This window comes from Panulirus ornatus, chromosome 2 (assembly GCF_036320965.1).
Source record: "Panulirus ornatus isolate Po-2019 chromosome 2, ASM3632096v1, whole genome shotgun sequence".
Classification (NCBI taxonomy): domain Eukaryota; kingdom Metazoa; phylum Arthropoda; class Malacostraca; order Decapoda; family Palinuridae; genus Panulirus; species Panulirus ornatus.
In genome coordinates this window covers 15,029,616-15,042,569 of record NC_092225.1, presented here as the reverse complement: position 1 = coordinate 15,042,569, position 12,954 = coordinate 15,029,616, and the positions used below count along the sequence as shown (strand labels likewise).

Sequence of the window (12,954 nt, the reverse complement as noted above, 5' to 3'; positions counted from 1 at the left end):
CAGCTGCTACATTATCATGACCGAGAGCATTTCCCTTTCTTCTGCAAGAGACAGACGGACAGAGACAGACAGAGCACTGAAAAATGAAAAAAAAATAGATACAATAAAAGAGCGACGAAGAAACATTAAAAAAAGAATGCGAGTCAATAGAAAGGGAAAGTGAGGAAGAGTGAACGTGATATATAGACAGGCACAGACCAGACAGGGGTAAGAGGTGAACAGGGGATGGCTAAAGCAGCACCAGAATGAGAAGTTTTAGGAAATAAATAGAGAGAATAGTACAAAAAAATAACATATGAGGGTAATAACATTAATGGAGACATAATTAGTGCAAACGAAAAAAAATCTAAAAGGCCTTAGAAGACGAAGAGAGAGAGAGAGAGAGAGAGAGAGAGAGAGAGAGAGAGAGAGAGAGAGAGAGAGAGAAGAGAGAGAGAGAGAGAGAGAGAGAGAGGTGAAGAAGTAGTCCGAGGAAGTCACAAGTGGGGAGGAAGCGGATCCTCAAGAACTTGGGAGACACGAGTTTACCAACTGGTGAGAGACTGGCGAGACCCACTCTCCACCACTGTCTTGCACGAGTAACGCGATACCTCTACCTCCCGCCACCACCAACAGCCAGGACACCACTGGTGAAGACCACCAACACCGAGGACACCACTGGTGAAGACCACCAACACCCAGGACACCACTGGTGAAGACCACCAACACCCAGGACACCACTGGTGAAGACCACCAACACCCAGGACACCACTGGTGAAGACCACTAACACCCAGGACACCACTGGTGAAGACCACCAACACCCAGGACACCACTGGTGAAGACCACTAACACCCAGGACACCACTGGTGAAGACCACCAACACCCAGGCCACCACTGATGAAGACCACCAACACTCAAGCCACTACAAGGAAAGCCACAAAAACCCCTGCCACTATAGTTGAAGGTTACTAAACCCTTGCTGCTAAAGGTCATCAAAAAGGGAAAAAAAATCAAAAATATGAATGAATAATTAGATAAACTGGGAGAAAACGAATGTAAATCATCAAGTTATTCAAATGGATGTGGCAAACGAGCATCAGGCCCAGCGCCAGAGGTTAATCCAAACCCTTGAGCACGAAGGACCTTGCGACCCTTGGGTACAATGCCCTGGCCTCTGACCCAACCTTTAAGGCTCAGTGCCAAATGCCAGGCCACCAGACACAAAACAACGCACTCCTCGCATACATCAGCTTAACAACCTCACGGTCCACGAGTGGAAGAGGAGCTGAGCCGAGCTTTCTCATCACCTGTTGCTGCTGTCGGCACTAACGACACCTCCACACCTGGGACGTGGTGCTGGGAAGACCAAGCACATCGGTGGTGTAGCAGGAGAGGGGCTCCCTGGCTGTGGGTGGCTTTCTGACACTACAGTTGGTGCAGGGAAACCCACACACATCCTTCGCCAACCCAGAGGCGTTCGGTATCATCTTACCTTAAGCTGCCTTAAATATGGACAAGTTATCTTAATGAAAAAAAAAAATAAACCCTGGAGTTTTTGTATGAACTTTGACCATCAGAGTAACTAAAGAAACACGAAATCACAATTTCATAGACGCTCAAGTGTGCCTGAGACATTTGTGTTGCAGACTTCATAGACTGCCTGAGACATCTGTGTTGCAGACTTCATAGACTGCCTGAGACATCTGTGTTGCAGACTTCATAGACTGCCCGAGACATCTGTGTTGCAGACTTCATAGACTGCCCGAGACATCTGTGTTGCAGACTTCATAGACTGCCTGAGACATTTGTGTTGCAGACTTCATAGACTGCCTGAGACATTTGTGTTGCAGACTTCATAGACTGCCTGAGACATCTGTGTTGCAGACTTCATAGACTGCCCGAGACATCTGTGTTGCAGACTTCATAGACACTGTCCGAGACATCTGTGTTGCAGACTTCATAGACACTGTCCGAGACATCTGTGTTGCAGACTTCATAGACACTGTCCGAGACATCTGTGTTGCAGACTTCATAGACACTGTCCGAGACATCTGTGTTGCAGACTTCATAGACTGCCTGAGACATTTGTGTTGCAGACTTCATAGACTGCCTGAGACATTTGTGTTGCAGACTTCATAGACTGCCTGAGACATTTGTATTGCAGACTTCACAGACTGCCTGAGACATTTGTGTTGCAGACTTCATAGACACTGTCCGAGACATCTGTGTCGCAGACTTCATAGACACTGTCCGAGACATCTGTGTTGCAGACTTCATAGACACTGTCCGAGACATCTGTGTTGCAGACTTCATAGACTGCCTGAGACATTTGTGTTGCAGACTTCATAGACACTGCCTAAAATGTAGCAAAGAAATCACAGGAAAACTGTCTTTTCTGTGAATTTTGACAGCTAGAAAATGGGAGAAATAACTCGGATTACACTATCACGGGCACTGTGTGATCCTTGTGGACAGGTGTCTGTAAGGAGTCTCTGGTCTCAACTGGTTGTGACTGTAAGGAACAGTTGACCGAAATGTACGATGTTGGGCTCTTTGACCTCTGACCACCATGAAATTCTTTCAGAGACTTCAAGTCTTAAAAATGAAGAGATGACTCGTATGGAAGTATTCAGTCGAGAACCTTGCTCCCCAGTAGCAAGTCAATCGTCCCTAAAATGAAGGAATGGCGCAAAACCAAAATTATCAAAAAGACGAATTTCTGAATATATCATTTGATCCTTTTGCGCAACGGTACGATCCTTGAGCAAGACGGTACGATCCTTAAGCAAGACGATACGACCCTTGAGCACGACGATGCGACCCTTGAGTACGATAGCCAGACCTTACATCCGACCCTGCAGGGTTAGGTCAAAGGCCTGGCCACTCCCAGCCCAAGTGTTGGACCAAGAAGTTAAGCGAGGTTATATGCATGAATTACATAACTTCCCCAAAGTTGAAACAAAGTTACAGAACATTTCATATTTATGGAGTAAATCGTCGACGAGTTTCCACAACTCCTCTATATTTATCATATATGGCTCCCCACGACGTGGCGGGTTTTGTCCAAATGTATCGTACACTTTGGAACAGTATTGGACAAACTGGTTCACATGTTCTAAACATGTATCAATATTCAACGTACACATTGGTATTTCGCAACCGCACACAAGCTCTTTAAGTGGCCAGCCCATCTCGAGTATAAAGGCACTTCAGGTAAAGATGGCTACCAGCCCATCTGAAGCACTGAGAGCACTACAGGAAAACATACACCAGCGGGACTCCGTATTACCCAGCCTCCTTGTTGTTCAACACGTCATCCCTGTACAAGAACATGGGGAAGCGAGTGGACAACCCAAACGCGTTGTTCACTTGTGGAAATCAGACTACCTGTGGTGTAGCGGTTAGCGTTACTGACCGTGATGCATACGCGGGCCAGCCCAGTATCGGTCGCATAGGTTCGAATCCTGGTTACGGCAGTCGTTCCACCGTCAACCCAGCTGTTCATCCACCCATAGGAGTTGGTCGATAAAATAGGTTACCTGGCTCAGGCTAGGATATATATTGTTAATAGGATGGCCTTGATTAGGGCCCCAGCTGCCCGTGCCGTCTCAGCTAACAAAAAAAAATAGTTTCCCTAGTGGGTGAAGTATACATCACCACTTCACCTAGTTACCCCAGTGGGTAAAGGACAGCACGTACCATCTCATGACACACGTCTGCCCCTGATCCCAGAGTTCTGCAAGCCCCAGCCCCTCACACACTCAGTACGAGACAAATGTCTTTACCTAACGTCTCGCTCGTGGTGAATAAGGAAAAGAAAAAAATAATCTCTAACTTGCAAAGGAGAAATCATCCTTATAGTTTCTCTTTGCTAAATACTAACTTTATGTTTTGAATTTGAACTTTTATGAAGAGGTATTCCAGAGTTGCGGCAGGGGAGAGAGAGAGAGAGAGAGAGAGAGAGAGAGAGAGAGAGAGAGAGAGAGAGAGAGAGAGAGAGAGAGAAGGGGGGAGGGTATGTGATAGGATTTGGATTTACTAGTGGGAAATAGAGCGTCCCATATTTTGCAACAGTGATGTGAACTGATCTGGACGTACCTGAGAGATCTTATGGCAGAGTCTTTCATAATCCCTGAAGGTTCGACGGTCCGATCAATGGTGTTCAGCAGTACGACCCTAGGCCTTTTCACCTGATCCTTAGGGGTCAAATCGATGGCCAGGTCACCAAAGGCCATGGGGTCGAAACCTCGATCTTACGGGTATCAAACGGGAATGGTGTGTGTGTGTGTGTGTGTGTGTGTGTGTGTGTGTGTGTGTGTGTGTGTGTGTGTGTGTTTTATAAGCCTACATAATGACTCATCCTTGCAACATCGTGCGTTATAGCTGGCCATTTAGCGACCTCCGTAATCCCTTTCTTGCTCTATCAACCACAGGAGATGAGCAGCACGTCTGGCACGGGGTAGCAGCCCCTGTTACCACCCCACTTTCCCCCCAAGACGCTAAATTGCATCCAACTGCCATCGACGCTGTTAGGGTCGGTCTTTTTGTTCCAGTGTTATTCTAGTTATGATTTACGCCGCCCCTCCCCCCCTTCAAGGTAAAGCGCCCCTCTCCCTTATTTCTTTTAACACCCTCGTCCTCCAACTCCCACATTTTTTACTGGAAAAAAAAATGATTCCACAAAGAATTCCGTAAAGAGGCACCACTGGCATGGGACGCGACGGAACAATGGAGGGAGGTGGGAGGAGATAGGATATTATGGAGGAGAAAAGGAAGAGTGGACGGCACGGCAGGAGACAGTGGGGGGGGACGGCAGGAGACAGAGGAAAGAGACGGCATGAGACAGTGGAAGAGACGGTAGGAGACAGTGGAAGAGACGGTAGGAGACAGTGGAAGAGACGGTAGGAGACAGAGGAAAGAGACGACATGAGACAGTGGAAGGGACGGTAGGAGATGGAAGAAGACAGCAGGAGACAGTGGATGGAGACGGCAGGAGACAGAGGATGGAGACGGTCGGAGACAGACAGTGGAGAAAGACGGTAGGAGAAAGGTGCTGGTGGGGCCAGGAGGACCATCAGGAGGACCATCAGGAGGACCATCAGGAGGACCATCAGGAGGAACAATAGTAGGACCTCGATGATACTGGAGAGGGGACAGTGGAACAACCACCAGGAGGGGGAGACAGTAGCACCACCAGGAGGGACAGTCGCAGGACCAGGAGCGGACAGAGGAGGAAACGGCAACGGATTGAGGAGGGGACGGTTGCAGGACAGAGAGGAACCAGGACCAGGAGAGAGAGAGAGAGAGAGAGAGAGAGAGAGAGAGAGAGAGAGAGAGAGAGAGAGAGAGAGAGAGAGAGATCAGGGACCCTGATCCTCTTCGAGAAGGATGGACGTCAGAATAATGGATCCCATAACCTTCGTCAGGACTCCTCTCATCTCCCTTCAAATCTTCCCTCTTCATACGGCCACATTGTATCCTGTGGCCCTCGTGGTGGTGGCCATATTGTATCCTGTGGCCACGTTGTGGCCTGGCTGTGGCCTAGCTGCGGTGTGAGCATGTAAGGCGTGGCGTCCTACCACGCCCCCAGGGGAGCGCCCTCCCTGTGTAAACAAAACCCAAGACATCATACAGGGCGTCTCAAAAGCCCAGACTCAGGAGGCAGGATTCAATATTTACTTTTAGTTCTACAAATGTTCGAACGGCATGACATGAGATGGCACACACATACCCAAGTGGATGCCACATCACTGTCATGCAAATTCGTACATTTCATGAACTAAAAGTAAATACAGAACCAAGCACTCCTGAATACGGACTTTTCAAACGCCCTGTACACTACAAACGTTCCATTTCGGTTACAAAGATCCTGTTTTGTACCTCTTGTTAGGTTGATGCTTGACATGAAATATACTTCTCGTACTCCTCCACCTCTTCTCATTTTTCTTCTTCCTTTCCTTCTTCCTCTCATCTTTTCCGCTTCTTTTACACACTCATAACGTATTTCAGAGTCACGTATCCTCCCTTTCCCCTTACACTCCCCTTCACTCTTACGATTATGTTCTTTTCTCCATAAACCTTTGCCTCCCAGAGGCCAACAACAGGGCAGTTGCTCCAACTGTGAACCAAACAGAAGACGGAAGCTGAAGTAAAATACAACAGACCGAGAAACGACTTCACTTTTACCAAGGGATACATAACTAGGTTACCAAGGGATACATAACTAGGTTACCAGGGGATACATAACTAGGTTACCAAGGGATACATAACTAGGTTACCAGGGGACACAACTAGGTTACCAGGGGATACATAACTAAGTGAACAGGGGATACATAACTAGGTTACCAGGGGATACATAACTAGGTTACCAGGGGATACATAACTAGGTTACCAAGGGATACATAACTAGGTTACCAAGGGATACATAACTAGGTTACCAGGGGACACAACTAGGTTACCAGGGGATACATAACTAAGTTAACAGGGGATACATAACTAGGTTACCAGGGGATACATAACTAGGTTACCAGGGGATACATAACTAGGTTACCAAGGGATACATAACTAGGTTACCAGGGGACACAACTAGGTTACCAGGGAACAGAAACTAAGCGGGAAACACATAACGAGGTTACCAGAGGGACTTATAAAACGTGACCTGACGACTCAAGGTTACTAGATGGAAACATAAGGATACCAGAAAGACACAACGTTACAAGGCCAGTAGAACAAGATGTGACAAAGTTACCAGGACACAAAGCTACTAGGACAAGATGTTACAACGTTACCAGGTCACAAAGCCAATAGGACAGATTATAACGTTACCAGGTCACAAGGCTACCAGGACAAGATGTTACAACGTTACCAGAACACAAGGCAACGAGGACAAGATGTCAAAACGTTATCAGTTCACAAGGCCAACAGAAGAGGTTCTTACACCATTACCAGGTCACAAGGCTACTGGAACATGCGACAACAACGCCACCCAAGTTACCAGAACGTCAGAACGACATTTCCCCCAACAACAACCACCCGGATATAGTTCAAGAGCGAGTGAACAATTTTCTAAGATGGTCTTGGATTATCAATCGTCTCTACCCCCGTGTCTCTCTATCGCTCTTCTCCGTCTTTGTAATGTGTGCAAGACCTGGCTTCAGTGTGGGCCTTTATCCGTGACCGGAGCTCTGGACCTGATGATCGTCCGTGACCGGGGCTCTCGACTTGATTTGATGATGATCCATGACCGGATCTCTCTAGATCTGATGATGAAAACCTGACGAGAGACGCAGAACCATTTGATAATACGAGGCATCCATCCCACTGACACAGCGGAGACTGACGTCAGAACTAATCATACATCGAAGCAAACAAACTCATCGTAAGATAATACAGAAACACAGACGCCCAAAGAAGGCTAGACCAGTCAGGTCGGTGCAGAGAGCCGTCGCTGCTGGAGGTGTGTGAAGTGGAAAGTAGATTACCATCTTCTCATCACCTAGGGCAAGGGCGTCCTACCCCCTCCTAAAAGCGGCCGATGTTATCAGAGGTGCGTGGAAATGCCAGGCCACTAGGACGAGTGTAGGGTGATTCAACGCTGTACATCAACGAAGTACTAGCCTTCTGGATGATCAAGACCTCTCCAGCGGTGGATCTTGAGTGTCGTATGCACTTACAAGGTGCCTCCTGATTTGCTCTCCTGGTTCTACGGTTGTTTGAGGCGGCAGATTACCTCATGGCCCATCATCGGGTCTTATTTATCCTTACCATGTGCTGTCCTCCAGCAGATAACCTCGTCATAGACCAACAGGTCTTCTGTCATCTGTCCTTCCCATGTACTGTCCTCCAGCAGATGACCTAGTCATAGACCAACAGGTCTTCTGTTGTCTATCCTTCCCATGTACTGTCCTCCACCAGATAACCTCGCCATCAAGTCTGCCGTTATCTGTCCTTCCCATGTACTGTCCTCCAGCAGATAACCATGTCACAGACCACCAGGTCTTCTGTTGTCTATCCTTCCCATGTACTCCCACGCACACGGGATCAACATTCGACAACGAGGTGACCTCCAGACGGTCAAACAACGCGTTGCCACAACCACTGTGCATCGATCGTTTCAATGGAAATTCCTTAATCATCAGCTGTGAATACTTCATGGTCGCCAGAGCTTCAAACGCATCAGCGACCGAACGGTGAAGCAGACACCTCTCTCTCTCTCTCTCTCTCTCTCTCTCTCTCTCTCTCTCTCTCTCTCTCTCTCTCTCTCTCACACACACACACACACACACACACACACACACACACACATTATTCGCCAGACTATGATTTTTCACCTTCCATTATCATCTTCAATTTACCATCACTTTTTTTTTTTAGTCTCGGTGACCCAAGTTCCAAAGTTACTGCCACCAAAGTCCTATCCTGGATGCATCGAAGTCCGGACTCCGGCCAGTTCATATCACGCGATTTGAACCTTTTGTTGAACTTTAAAGTAAATAGTGAATTCTGCCTCAGAGTCCGGACTTCGAGACACGCTATGTATTTCAGCCTGTCGTGGGCAAAGCTAGACCTGTATTTCATATTCTTTCATGGAATTCTGGAAGGATTTATCTCTAAATAAACATAAGCAGAACGTTTCCGTGATAGCGCGGGTTCAGTATATATCACGGGCTAAAGTGTAGTTTTTTTTTTTTTTTTTTTTTACACATCGACCAACATTGAACGGGCTAAACATACACCAGCCATGGCTATCTCAGGTGACAGGAAATTAGAGTAGAAAAAAAAGAACGAGGAGATTAATCAAAAAGGAAAAAGGAGATTTATCAAACAATAATGGGATCAAATAAGAATAAGGAGATTAATCAAATAAGAATGACGAGACTAATCAAAAAAAGAATAAGGAGATCAAATAAGAATAAGGAGATTAATCAAATAAGAATGAGGAGATTAATCAAAGAAGAATTAGATTAATCAGAGGTTCTCAAGTGTCAGCAGACCTGACTCTTATAGGAAGAATGGCTATGGGAAGATGAGAAGTGGAATAAGAGAAGGACGAGAATTTCAAGAGCTTTGCTGTTCGAGGGGAAAAGGGAGTACGATAACGGTCAATCTTCGTGTGGCTGGTGTCCACACATAAACTATGGGAAGCAACAGCAGCCAGACTCGAGTAATGCGTCCAACCAAGCCTTGGGATACACGCAGACAGATCGGAAAGACACTGGATCTACTGCATAGAGTCCTCACACCTTTGTTGATGTGCTGATGACTACAGCAAACACCGAATCCAAGTTTAATAATACCTTTCAAGACTACAAATATTAACTGTGCGACCGAGTGGTGATGAAGGACAGAGAGCAACCGTGTATCTTGCCTCCACAGCCGGCCAAACTAACGAAAAAGGGCTAAAAAAAAAAAATTTAAGGTAAAGGAGAGTGTAAAGGGAGGATGGCATGAAGGGAGGCGACTAAGGTAAGGCATGATGGCTGTCATCGGGGAAAGGCAAGACAGAACTTGACCCAACCTACTACACGTCACCTTACATTATATACGACTATTTACCCAGCCTATTGTAAACATCCCCCTCCCTGTGTATATATAAGCCCTTGAGCTCCCCCACGCCTCTCCTACTGTAATACAACGCGCACATTCCCCCCCCCCCCCCCCCCCCCCGGGCCGACGCGGTGTCAACAACAGTGTTTTGAGCCGGCCCCGGCAGGTGGCAAACACCCCCCCCCCTACCCAAGCCGGGCGGGTCTACAAATAACGGAGGAAGCGATCCTTTCTTCGCCATGACTTACGGCCACGTTGCTCCACCAAGTGCAAGTAATATGGTCCAGATTTTTCCACGGTGGTGGTGGTAATGGTAGTGGTGATAGTAGTCGAGGTAATGGTGGTGGTAGTGGTGGTGATAATCGTGGTGGTGGTGGTGATAGTAGTGGTGATGGTAGAGGTGGTAGTAAGAGTGCTGATGTTAATAGTGGTGGTAGTAACAGAGGTCGTTGGTCACTGGAGAACACACGTATTCCCCTCCACACACATCTTAGCTCACGTATCTCGCCACACCACCACTCTCCACACTTACATAAATACCCTACGGAGTGCAGCCTGCTACACTTTATGCAACTTAAACCCAAAGTACTCCCCAAAATCACACGCTGGTTAAACCCACTTGTCCGCGGCTCTATGATCTCACGTTCAAACTTCACAGCGAAGGATTACCGTGGCGACCATACACAATCATCACCCTAAAGTGTATAATCCAACACAATCTAAAATAACCCACAACCTGTTATGACTACAACCCGTATTAATCCACAATCTAACAACCGACATATTGCTCTCAATTCCAATCCTCACGTAAACATCGCTACCGTAATAAAAAGTCTATAATCAACCAGCGTAGCAACACACAAGTATATATTTGCTCGCAAGGCATACGGCAACTTACCATTATAACAGGTGCAGTTCTCCCATCATGTTAGGGTGGTATCTCACGCGCCATCAGCGTTGTAACCGCTCACGCTCGCATGACGAACCCTCGGGGGCTTGTCTCTACCCCAGCGGAATCACAGCAAAGACACGATTACGACGGAGGATCTTCACAAACCCTGTATTGCCCGGTGCCTTTAGACGTGTTGCCTGGTGGCTAGATGAACGACCCGATGCCCTGTGGGTGTGGTGTTCTCTACCTCAGTCCCAGGGTCTTCCTCCACTCCTCCTCACCACCACCACCACCACACTGTTCAGGGAAGATCGAGAGTACACAAGTTAGACTGCCGTTGATATGCCCTACCTTTCACATATGGCCGTTCACAGCGCCATGTGACCCTGACCGACACGACTAAAAATGAATAATCATAGAAAATAGGAAATTATGAAGATTTTTGATATTTTACGGGTAATTTTGAGTCTTTGTTTACATTAGGGGGTAGCTTGGTATTTTTATAGGATGTGCAGTACTGTGCAATGACTTAAATTTGTCGTTAGATCATGTATGCAATATCAGTTCAAACATTGCAACGATTAATTCATGAATTTACTGATGGCATTGTTAATACATAAGAAATTTTCATCGGGCTGAAGCAGAAATACGAAGTTATGCAAAGCCAGGGGTAAGTCCAGCATATACATAATTTATGTAGTAGTTTATGTCGTGCAGCAATTAAGCAAATACCCAAGCAACTACACACAAAAAAGCAAAAGACATTATTTACAAACAGGTATTTAACACATATTTACATGGATAATCTCGTAAAATATATCTACACGGATAATCTCGTATAATATATTTGCATGGATAATGTATTATATATTTACATGGATAATCTCGTATAATATACAATAACTGACGCACCACTATAGCATGCACAGTAAAAAAAAAAAAAAAACTAACATCCAACTCACAAATCTCCTCGTTACACAGGTAAACATAGCAAACAAATATATGTTAACGACCATATCAAACGTTCACGAGAAACAAAATAATGGCAACTTGTGCATGATTGCTGAGGGAGGACGGGCGTACTGAGGGAAAACATTCCCGCTGCTATGAACATCAAAATATACCATCCATGTATCATCGCATGTATTGCTACAGTAAATCTGGATCATCGACACTGCCTACAATGAAATCATCCGAGACCCTTACATCACTTATCTATAACGAAGGTTAATATCAACCTTGTTCTCACATATATCATGCAAAGGGTATATTCCTACTATGGAGTAGGATGTATATATTTGTTTATACTGATCTGGTAAATCCAACAACGACCATAGCCTTAGAAGCATGTTAAGGGTAAACAGTTCTTACCACATTCCGTTTTTCATTGTGTTGTGGCATTTTCTGTTTAATCACACACACACACACACACACACACACACTTGTCTAACGCGTTACTTACCTCCTTGGGAAAGAGATGAAGTCTGACATGTCTGGGGTCCTTTTCTACTAACACACTACACAGTACACCCGCGTGATAACCTGGTGGAGCCATTTTGAACCTCACCAGCTGAAGACGTAACAGAATCACTGCAGACGATACGGGGTCGGTGGTGGCGCCACCTGCCTCTGGCCGACACAACTAAAATGAACCTAGTCAGTGTTTCTCTTAAGTTGCGTTGTGTTATTACGGCTACACGCATCCGTATGGGGAGTAGAGGCTCTTTAGCCAATCACATCCTTCCCACTGAGTTCTGCCTCAGCCAATCACATCCTTCCCACTGAGTTCTGCCTGAGCCAATCACATCCTTCCCACTGAGTTCTGCCTCAGCCAATCACATCCTTCCCCCCTGAGTTCCGGCCTCAGCCAATCATCTGTCTACCCCCATCAACTGGCTTGGAGAAACTGCGCAATCGGTAGTTTAACCACCAAGCCGCCTCATTACCTCGCCAGTTCATCAGTTACGCACGTCTCTCTATGTTTGATAATCATATAAGGTTGACCATTGCGTCGAATTCCCCAAAAAAAACTCGTAATATTTACTTTCCCCTTGATATTTCTGCATCTTCTGAATGGTATGTGAACGTATGTGGTAATTGTCATATCGTGATATATCAACGAACTCTTCATACGTTATATATTACAGGCAATATGATACACGGTCAACCTGATGATAAACCATGGGTGTTATTAATCCATGGACGGAAGGATTAGCGTATTTCACGAGAGAGAGAGAGAGAGAGAGAGAGAGAGAGAGAGAGAGAGAGAGAGAGAGAGAGAGAGTCTGAATGTGCCACAGTCCGCCAGGCTACCAGAGGACAGACCAGCATCGGTGTTTTGGTCCACAAACACATAACTATCAGCTTCCTACGAGTCTGCCGCATCGGAAGTTTAACTTAGAAGGAAATGTGACGGAAAAATGGTACGCGAAACGACGATGTGTGTGTGTGAGAGAGAGAGAGAGAGAGAGAGAGAGAGAGAGAGAGAGAGAGAGAGGCAGCCAGCTCATGTTTCTCGGATACACAGGTCTTGACA

At 46.2% G+C, this 12,954-nt stretch overlaps 1 protein-coding gene across 3 annotated transcripts in view; it reads right to left on the bottom strand.

Moving 5' to 3' along the window:
• LOC139753649 (post-GPI attachment to proteins factor 2-like) overlaps nt 1-12,160 on the bottom strand; it is a 377,354-nt gene extending 365,194 nt beyond the window's left edge. Inside the window, exon 1 of one of the 3 annotated variants that reach the window (XM_071670296.1) lies at nt 11,881-12,160. The gene's annotated coding sequence lies outside the window, so the exon portion shown is untranslated. Of the gene's footprint in view, nt 1-10,424; nt 10,729-11,880 lie in introns of those variants that run through there. The other 2 variants (XM_071670276.1, XM_071670267.1) reach the window with 2 other exon arrangements.
• Nucleotides 12,161-12,954: the final 794 nt, after the last annotated feature.